Here is a 12,061-nt window from a genome sequence, read left to right on the forward strand (position 1 = left end):
AAAATAATGTGAAAATATCCACTATGATAAGTTGACAGGAAAATTTCGAAGAAATTGATTAATAATAACTATTAACGAAATATTTGCAAAACATGACTTATTTATCTTTAATTTGTTAAAGATAAAAAGATAAACTTAACACCAATAAGGAACAAGTTAAACAATATGATAGTTCTTAATACTGAAGAATTACTCAGTAGAACAGTAATTTTTAATGTGATTATGTTAATTTTTGAGTTGCTACAGTATATTACAGAAAACATTTTTCCTTATGATCAACACTGAGGGAATGTACTTACTACACTAAATTATGTATATTTATTGCGATATGTTATCCGATTTATCGCGATTGAGTATTTACAATTATAATGAAGACATGCTACTTAACGTACTTGTACCATATATGTAGGATTCTATTGAGTTCAATACCCGAATATGAACAAATATTTAAACTCTCAAAAATCAATACTTTATACAAAACATTACAATAAAAAAATTTTAATCTATGAATGAAGAGATAATTCATAGATATCTCTTCCCGGACATCTATCTCCCGGATGGTTTTTTCTAATTAAATTGGTTTATATGGTTTGTTTTATATATAGTCAGTTATAATTAGTAAATTATGCAAAATAAACGAAATATCCTAAAACCTATTATAACATTCCTTACAGTATATATTTTCTGCTTTCAATAACTTAATACAACCTCTTTTAATATTTGTTTATTTACGAATTTATTCACAATCAAGTTTTTTATTCCAATTAATATAGCAATTGCATGAGTTTAAATCGATATTATCAATATTTTTTGGTTGAGATACAATTTAACGAGAATTTGTTTAAATTTAATGCACATTTGCATTAAACAACTGCAGTTGGTCGATGTATTAAAAATTTAATCAATGCATTTAATTGTGGAATTGGAATAAATTTTCAATGAATCTTACCTCAAATGTGTAAATGCAATAATTAAAGTGAGTACAATTTATAATGACATATATTTCGAAACAAACATATATTCTTTAATTATTGTCCCAAATGTAATACAATAAAATTTTTACCAAAAAACATATTTTTCAATCTTTAAATCTTTAAATTTCATATTTAAAACCATTTTTAATTATTTAATTTAAAAAATCACTTTCTAATATAGCCTATGTTTTGCGTACGATAAAATTTGATTTAATACAGTGTAGTCACACATTTTATCATATGGTTAAGTCCTACAGTTTAATCATATGGTTTAATTGTGTGACTTGATCCTCCGGTTTATTCGTATCCGGTTTAATCATACAGTTTAAACTGATATTCTCTCTTTTGCCATCTACAGTCATCAAAGATTCAAAAAAAAAATTCAAAGAACAATATATTAATTTATGGTTTATATGAATAGATTTGGTTACCTCATAATGCAACTTAATACTATCACGTCTTATAATATAACGTATTGTACTTATAACTTTAAATTTTTTCGGTCTTCACTTTTTTATAAATCTATAATTTATAACCTTGAATAATTTATTATCAAATAATTATACATTTAAATTATGAAGGGACAATCAAAATTCTTGTACTATAAATAAAGGAATTAATTGAAAAATTATATATAGTAAAGTATATTTCTGAAAGGAATACTTTTTGTTAATTAATGTAAAAATTAAAAAATTTTATTACATGTATAAAAAGTGACTAAAAAGTGTAACCATTATTATATTAAAACTATTTATAATATTATGTGTTATATTCAAAGTGTTGATTCTGATTTTGATACTTTAATTCTATATAAAGTATACAAAATATTTACAATTTTCTGAATACTAAAGATATTATAAAAATAGTGTTAACTTATTTCTTATTAAAAATATCAAATCAAATTTGACTAAAAGTTCATTTTACGACAATCTTAAAATCTATCATTATAAATATATATATTCATATATGTAATTTAAATTTTATTAATTTTAAGTATTTAAGTTAAAATTAATGAATATACTTATTATAAAAAATTTAATTTTTATTATTTAAAAATAATTATTATTTATAAAATAATATTATTATTAAAATATTATTATTTTAAAAAAAGTTTAAGAATAATAAAAATTTTATGTGTATGTTTTAAATATTTTTGATTTATATTGAATTGAATTGAATTAAATAATTTTTGTTTAAAAAATAAATTAAAGCATATCACTGTAATTTTTAAATAATAAAATAATTTATATTTTTCATTTAATTATTATGCTATTTATTATTATAAAAACAAAATTTTTTAAAAATTATTGTGAAGATTAAATTTAATTTTAATTGAAGCAAACAACAAAAAGGGGAAAAATAAAAGCTCAAACTGGACTGAATTTATTATTAAATCTTTATATTAAAATAAATTTAAAAAAGTTATCTTAATTTAAGTATTTAATTAATTTAATTTTAAGTTATAGATTGTAATTTTCAATATTAAGTCGTTGTGTGTATGTGTGTGAAAATATAATTTAAATGTAATTAATATACAGGCTAATTTAAAACAACTAAAAATATGTAAAAATTGAAGAAATATTATAAATTAGCCAATATGAAAAGAAAAAAATTAATGTACAAATAATGAAATTATTATTCCTTTTGTGATTGTATGTGGTATTTTTACTAAGAATTAATTAATTTATTATTTTTTCTATTTAATTTTTATTATTAAAAAGTCATCTCAAAAACTTAAATAAAAACCTAAATTTCATATATAAATGTTAGAATACTATTTTTAAATAAAAGAAAAAGGAAATTTATAAATTTACCACAATCTTAACTTTCAAAAAAAATTATTTTACTCAAAAGTATATATGCAATTTAAATAGCTATAAATATATTTACTTGATATTTGAAAACAAATAAATCCTGCACATGGAATTAGCCAAAAAAAAAGAAAAAAAAAAACTAAAAATATGAATACTTTATTTATTCAATATTTATTAATTAATTGTACTTTAAAATGTGTAAAACTGCATAAATAGTTTTGAAAAATTTTGAATGTGTTTATATAAATAATTAGAATGTACGTACCCAACCAATATATAATAATGACAAAAGGTATTTTTAAATATTTAAAGCAAACTAAAAAACGCAAAAAATACTTTTTGTTAATCAAATTGTAATAATTAATGAATGATTTTAAAACAATTCATTTAACATAAAAATATTTACTTATTTATGAATGTATTAATTCATATTGATTTATGTGAAGTCTTCAAAACAGTTATAATATATTTGAATGTGAATTAAATGTGAAATAAATTATTAATAAAAAAAACTTTCCGGATTTTTATTTAATAATAAGCTCTTCAGCTCAGCTCAGCTCTTCAGTTCAAGTATTTACACTTTAGCTTAAAATTTTAGAACTTAGTGAATAATAAAACAAAAGAAAAAGAAGCTATTTATTTATATATATATTTTTTTCAATATTTGGTTTTTAATTGATTCTATACCATATTTGCGTATTTAAAATCTTTTTAAAATATTCATTCATTTATCCACTTTTTTAGAATATGTATTTTATATAAGATCGATTTTAGATGAGATATAGGTTTATTTACATCTACAATTTTGCAATTTAAATCAATTTGTTTTTGAAATTTGTTTACTCAGATTTATTTTCTCTTCGTTTTTCCAGAAGTTGCACCCATAATTACTATATAAGATTTTTTTTACTAAGACAATGGACTTAAAGATTAGTGTGTCTGGCACACTCGTTGGTATGGCAAATGTAACTGAACCATAAACGCTAATCGAGATAAACCCGAAAAAAATTAAATAGGATAGTCTAAAAATTCAATAATAATTTAAAATTCTAATACAAAAAATTATCTTTTTGAAACAAAAAATAAAGTAAATAAAACTAAAAATAAAGGTCTCTTTTTTTTTGTGCATAAAAATATAGCAAACACCTTAATACATACCCCGATCTGCGAATTGTTTAGTGATGAATAACTTATGTACTGATTGTGAACACTGTCAGTTCACTAGAACTTTACAACCCAAATTATATAGAAGAATAAAGAATAACTTTTTGGGTTTAAATAAACCCGCAGTTCGTATGCTTATTAAACTGATACTGTAATATTGCTGTGAAGCTTAAATGGTTAAATATTATAACAAGTGCACTGGATAAGAGGAACAAAGATGAAAACGTGGAATCACTCCAGCAATGCAACAATATCTTTATATTTCGACTACAAATGATGCGACCGCTTAGGATATTATTTTGGTACAAGTCTGACAAAGAAAGCGAAAAGCCTGCTAAAAAATTACAGGCACCTATAAACGATTTTGATTGTAATAGCTCTGGGAATATAGTTTCTCTTTTTCTTTTTCTTTCTTCTAAATGAAGAAATGGAAATTATTTCTTTCTAGGTTAAAGATTAGTTTCATGCCTATAAGCAGCTAGGTTGCTCCTTTCTAAATGCGTTTAGCTTATGTTTTTTTAAAAATTAAGTTTATAAAATAGCAATTGTTCAAACGAAAATATTTTGAAAATCATAGACCATGCCAAATTTTTTGCTCTTTGAAAATTAGGCTTTAAATATTGGCCAAGTGTGAACTGATTTTCATATATATTATTTCTTAGTTGTTAATATTACTATATACTGTATAACCGAATATTATCATATGTTTTTATTTGATATTATCTATTTAGTATGCTTCTTTTAAAGAATTCATCATCAGGTCATATAAATGAGCATTAACATTTTCATTATTGAATAGCGGTTGGAGTTGATGAAGAATTTTGATTTCGAAGTTGATGAAGCTAATTCTTTTCAGTTGAACATATTTAAGCCATGTGAATCGTTTGTCCACCGTGATGCCTAGATATTTAATGCTATCCTCCCAGTTTATTACCATATATCCCACTCTCACTCTCGACGGGTTCTGTCTCCACTTACGCGTAATAAATAGAAATACTTATATAGGCTATGAAAAGAATATCTTCCAGTAAATGTTTTAAATAATTCATATTCGTTATAGAAATGATAACTAAAAATAATTCATTAATACGAATCGATAGGTTGTTATATTGATGATTAAAAACTTACTTTTCATACATATAATATAATCCAACTTATTATCCTGTTTGTATGCAAAGTCTCAGTTACTCAACTCAGTTTTAATGATAAGACTAAAGATCAATTAGTTATTAATTAATAACGCTTTTATTGCAATTTCAAAGCAAAAGATTTTATTTATTTATTTTTAAATACATCCATATTATATATAAGAATTGTATGGGATTTTATATATAAAAAATTTTAAATTTTAAAATTGAAATACATATATATATAAACTAACTAATAAACATTGTAAAGTTAATAATAAAGTAAATACAAAGTACTACGTGTATATATATAGTAATATAAAATAGAAAAATATATTATATAATGTTCTAAGTCATCCATTTTAAATGCGCAATATAGAACCAAATACTGACTTATTAGAATTAAAATTTGAAAATTTATCAGTCTGCCTGTCACATAAAAAATTATTATACTAACAATTAATTGATAGAAATATTATCAATTTTAACACTCATTGCACTGATAATTGATATGTTCTCCAAACTGAGAAACTCGATATTTATAAACTGCTATTAAAAATATCAGTATATATATATATATTACTATATAGAACTGTATATATAAATATATATATACTATCTATATATATAGAACTTACACTATATATAGAACTTATTATTATATAAATTTTACTACGTCATAGTTAAAGACTTGATATTGATATTTTTTTACTTTAATTACTTCATCACACAGTCCAAACTCTACTAAAGAAAATAAGTTATAAGCACTATTCGAAAAACACACGATTTTTGTTATATAGCTAATTAATTTACTGCTTTAGTTTGAGCTTGGTTTTAATTGATTTTGGGCACAACACCAATAAGTTTTTGGTAGAATTGTTAAGCGACACTTAATCATCTGACAAGTGTATACGTAACATAGACCTTGTCATAGACCTATAGACATAGGCCTATAATAGAAGAAGACATAGGCTCAGTACACATGAGTGGCTACTGGATGCAGACCCCATCGTTCTTAGAAGTTTAATTTATAATTTGTCCTTTTTAATAGTCTTGGGTTTTCTATAGAAAAAAGAAATTCATATTTAATGCCGATCAGATTTATATTATTTTAGAATGCAAATAAAAGAGGACTTTTAAATGAACTTTGTAATTCATAGTCAAATTAAATGAAAATTGTTTTTCGTTTTTTAAATTAACAAAAGACAAAAACAATTTACAGAAGTCCACCTATAGTCTTCATGATAACATATACTTACATTTAATTGGTGTGATATGAACTGTTGAAATAAGAGAGAAATTGGGAATACTGGCAGTTGCGCATCTGTCATATGTCCGTATACTTTTACTTAAAATTATAATGTTGTATATAAAACTATATAATAAATGCAACAATTCTTCATTTTAAAGTTGGATCAAAGTATTTCTCTTTAAGTTAGGTTAGGTTCGGAAGGCGCGTTCTGACCGTTGTCAGCACTTTCACTCGGAGGCATATATTGCCCATTGTGATGTCTTTAAAAATTTTGCAGGGAGAGGCGAACTGCTAACCTTTGCAATCCTTGTTAAACCATTTGGTTTTCCAGATGAAGTTGAGGAGATCTGATAAGTTTACTTTCGTTATCTCTTCCAAGTCAGCGAAAAAGCGATCCCCGAGACATTGAAGTCGCTTTGTGTGAAGTCCTGGACAGAGACAGAGGAAGTGGTTGATAGATTCTACCTCCTCTTCATCTTGGCGTATTACCATACTGAACATAGGATTAAAACATCTCTCTTTTTGTGTAATACCTTAAATATCAAGATTTTAGAAATGCAGATTGTTCTTATTTAGTGTGTATTTAATATAGTCCACATATAGTCCACAATAAAGTTGATAATCCAACTAAAAGAGCATTGTTCTCATATAGTTTTACATCACTGTTATTACCCATTTTAAGAACTGAATTAGCCGAATATTTTCTATAAGACGGACCACCACTTCAAACTACCATCTATGATGGTATATGCAATGAATTATGAAATATACATTAATAACACCTAAAACAACATCCATTTGATTATTAAACTTGTAACATAAATGCTTGAATGAAACTAAATAGTATAAATCATAGAGACACGTGGAACTATCAGAATTTAAGGATGTAGGTATTGAATCAATAAATTGAATTCATCAAAAAGTGCACTGAACATCTGTGTCACTTCCAATTCACCTTCTATAAAGGTAATCAACGCTTTGCGTACTGTTCTTTGAACGCCAACATCAAATCCTTGAGTTAAACGTTGCATTTCATGCAATTCACTCAACACAAAGCGTAGATAGTCACAATACTCGTCATCATCCATATTATCTGGTGGAACATAGCCAGGTGGAACATCGCCAGGTTGAGGCTCTGCTTGCTCAGGATGTTCCTGCTCATGTTCTTGCTGCTCATGTCCTTGCTCTTGCCTCTCTCCTTCCTGTTGCTCAGGCTGTTGCTCAAGTATCATTATTTGTTAGTTTATAATATAAATCCTTAGAAATCAACAAGCTATCAGCGACACAATTATTTTGCAACAATCAATAAAATTTATTATACACATATGTATACAAGTAAAATATAGAGTTACCAACTCCTCTTGTGTTAATGTCACGTAAGCAAAAAACGTATGGAATTATCTACGTACATATAACATATTTAACACCGGATTTTATCAAGCGCAGCCGTCTTTATCACAGAACTATGTTAATATAGTTTTCTTTTCGAGCTTTCGGGTTTTAAAATTAGACATTTTTATATGAAAACGACTAACAAGTAAATGCGACAACTGCAGTTTTTGTAAGTGTGAGAGAGATGAAAGAAAAAAATTAACAATTTTGTATCTCCACATCTCAAGAAATAAGCTACGTCGGTATATAGCGCAGAAAAAAAAGTTGCTCAAAGTACCTGACTTTACTAAAATCTGATATCAAATCGGTTGGACTGGAAAATTGGTATCACGTTCATTTATTTCATGTTTTTTTTTGTATCTACATGAAGTAGTTACTCTTTCATGAGAAGTATATTTTATATATATATATATATATTTTGAACATGTCCTGGTTAAATAATAATTGTTTTTTCATGAGAACACGATTTATTATTCACCGTTAGTTTCAGAAGAGATAATTACAGTTATTAGATAAATTAATAACTTTTGTTACTATTGATTTTTATAATCAAGCGTTATGTTAAACAAATTAGTAATATTAATAGTATATAGTAATTTGTTTTAAAACGTAAAAATCTTACGTCATTTGCTACGTTAAATCGCACATAAGTGCCACCTAGCGGCAATTTTGCACTTAAATTAGTTCATGTACGCACCAACTGCGTAAGTGTGGTGAATATGAGCGGGAAAAATAAGAATTTGAATAATTTACTAAAATATATATATTTATTAATATTTTTTTAAAGCAAATTTTTTAAAAATTATATTAGAATTCACTTTGGTACATAAAAAATATTAAGAATTGGTCTCAAATTAAACCGCAGACTGAAAGGTCTATTATTTGAAAAACAATCTTATCTATTTTTAGGATTTTTTCGAAGTTTAAGTTTCTTTCCTCTATCTGTATTAAAATGTTTCAGAAACACAAAAATAATTTTTTGTAGCAAAAGGAGCCACCTATGTAGACAAAAAGATTTGAGATTGTACAAGAATATGATTTTTCACTTAGAGACACGTAGTTCAAATCAGTCATTAGATTTGACCGTATATACTGACAACTATAAAATGAGTTGTAAAGAAGTTTTCTTGAAGTTTCAAGATTGCTGTCGACTGCGAGTTTCTTTTAGACAGAAGTCTGGCAGAAGTCTAATCTATACAGTGATTTCTATTGGCCCGCGATCGCATCTAGTCTGGACAGCCCTGGCTTATATTTTAAAGTAGATATACGTTATAAATCCTTGAGTTCAATCCAATTTACATCTAGGACGTTTTTTGAATGCTACACATCTCGAGATGTCGATAAACATGTGAAAATTGAACAATACGCAGACATTAATACGTAAGTAACTATTTAAGAAAATGTTTTGCGATCTCATTGATAGACGTCAACGAAATATTAGTCTTGTGGTAGGTTTGTTGAGATAATCTTTTTTGAGGTCAGGTTATAGGTTCCACCATTTACAGCGGAAGATTGAATCACCCATTTAATGATTGCTTTTGCAGTTGTGTGGAAAATAAAAAAAAAATGCTTCACATCTGTAATGCTACTATACAGTGCGTGCACAAGGATGATTAATTCATGATTAATTATGCTACGTACTTACTTTTTAAACTATCGTGAGACTTTAACACACTATAACCACCCCTTAATAATAAATGCAGAAGATTTCCCCCGAAATGCAGAAACCTCATTCCAGCAATTATGGGAAAGAGATTTGATCAGGAGCCTTTATACCTAGAGGTCTTTATTTATCAAAGGTAGGTACAAAATATGTTAGTCAGTATTAAGAATTTTATTTTTATAGAACGTTAGGCTCTGGTGGTTTTAAATAATTTTTAAAACTTCAGTGATAAAGAATAGCTCAATCGATCAAGTGAATCCCAAAATTCACATAACGAATAACGAATAACGAATAACGAATAACATAACGAATAGTATAATCCCTACTATTCATTTTAAACCCTTTGGCGCCAATTGCTGCTGTCCTATATGTTAGGATCAATATTGGAAAATAAAACCAGACCGTCGATAAGTCATATAAGTTTTGAAAAAATTGTTTTGCTTATACGTATATCTCCTTTTTCGTTTCATGTTATGAATGTAAACAGTATTTCTTTTATCCTACAAAGGTAATGAGTTTGAACAAAAATGATCGAAGTTAAAACGAACATTTCGTTCAGATATTTTTATTGTCTTTATTAGTATATTGAGTAAATGGAATTATTTAGATTTCATATACTTATTGGCGTCTAAAATGATCAGTTGGGTATTACTTTCGATTTCTAAGCCATTTTGAAAAATGAAATTGAAAAACTAAATATATAATTTACTCAAGCGTTTTACTAGTGCTTGAACTTTGAAACTAATACAAATTGCATTTACATTTGTATCTTAATAATGAATGAGGTTATCTTTTTCTTGGAAATATTTTTAAAGCAACATTTTAGTCCTTTGTTCATTATTTATTTAGTTCTTGAATGCGTTGTACGCATGAAAATAATTTCGAAAATTAGTGAAATGATTTTGGCACTTCTCTAAAGTATATTACAGACTAAAACTTAAAGATCGGTACTCCTTAGTATTTAAAATTTAAATATTTTAGTCATTATTTTTTTATTACACTTTATTTAAAATTATGAATTATGATATTTATAAATAGTTTAGGTCTTTCTTACGTAGAACTTGTGTGTCTTTGTCTATTTTCTATCAATTTGTTTTATTTTTATAGCTTTCGTACATTTTTTTGTAATAAAAGACATGTTAAAATCTTGTTTGAAATTAAAAACAAAAATATAAATAAAAATATATTTCTCTAATAAACTATTAGTTAGCATTTTTATTATATAGGCTGTCGTTTTTTGTAGAGTGAATGGATTTTGGGAGTCCCCGTTTGTTATTGTGTGACAGACGCTTAAAAGCGTGCAAGCTCAAAAGCGCTACATTTTTTATGAAAGTATGTTTCTTTCATAGATTGCTTTTTGTAGTTCACAATATAAACTTTGGTACAGCGAAGATTTATATAATTAATAATTCTTTTATTTGAATAAAACCTTATTATATTGAAAGGTGAGATCTCCTATTAAAATGTGTACTATAAATAAATAATACTCAAATTGAATATTTTAACATAGAATATTCAGTCTCTAAATATGCTATATTCGATCAATTTGAATTAATGAAAGAAAAAATTAAAAATGACAACATTAATAAGATTTCTGTTTAGAACTATTGTTCTATAAATACAAAACATCGAAATAATTTTGGGTTAATATATAACCAAAAATATATTATATATGCATATTTATATTATATATGTAATATATATTAAATGGATTATACTTCATACGGACAGAATCTAAATACAAATTAATAAAAAATTTTATATTAATTTTTTAGAGATTATTAAAAATTAGAGCTTTTTGTAAAAGGCAACCGCGGAAGCTGATTTTGTAAAGATATCTACAATATACTTAAAAACATATAAGATAATATTTATAAATATTATATTATCTTGATGTTTATTTAAATATTTTATTTTTTAAAAATCAAAACTGTTATCTAGAAGTATAAAATAGCATAAATGTTTATTCGGTCCGTTCTAACTAATCAAAACGAGGTATGAGTTCTTCGTATTTTAGATTCCAAGCGAATTGTAGACTTTAAAAGAAAAATTCAAAGACAAATACTTGATCCGATCATAGTTGGAAACTTATATAAAAGTCGATCCAATTTAAAACTTAAAAACTAATTAATCACATAACAATTATTTGTTTAGTGAAATCACAATGTTTGAAATGACTTAGACACGTCAAGCATGTATAAGTTATTATCGCATTAAAGAGAATCTTAAAATTATATCAATATGTATCCCGAGCTGTGCATTCTCCGAAAGTCGCTCTTTAATTACAATTAAAAATATCTCAAATAAGATAAACATCCAAGATAAGATACTATACTAATTGATATGGAAAGAAATTATGAAAGAAGTCATGATATCATGAAAGAATACAAAAGCTTCTTGCATAACATTGTAATAATACTTACTCGCAAACTAAATTAAATAATTCAAAAACTTAAAGCTAAGCTATATACACATATATTTAAAAATTTAAAAACAATCTTTTAAAAACTTGCATAAATGCTAGTCTTAAAAATCCTGGAAAATAGATAACTGCTGTCAGATTGATAACCTTAAAAGCAAATGTGTAATTAACGCAAACTTATAATATTTATAATGAAAATTGATTGATATAAACAAATTATTAACAGTAAAGAATAAAAAATTATAAAGTGAAA

The sequence above is a fragment of the Teleopsis dalmanni genome, chromosome 1, assembly GCF_002237135.1.
Source record: "Teleopsis dalmanni isolate 2A chromosome 1, ASM223713v2, whole genome shotgun sequence".
NCBI classification, from domain to species: Eukaryota; Metazoa; Arthropoda; class Insecta; order Diptera; family Diopsidae; genus Teleopsis; species Teleopsis dalmanni.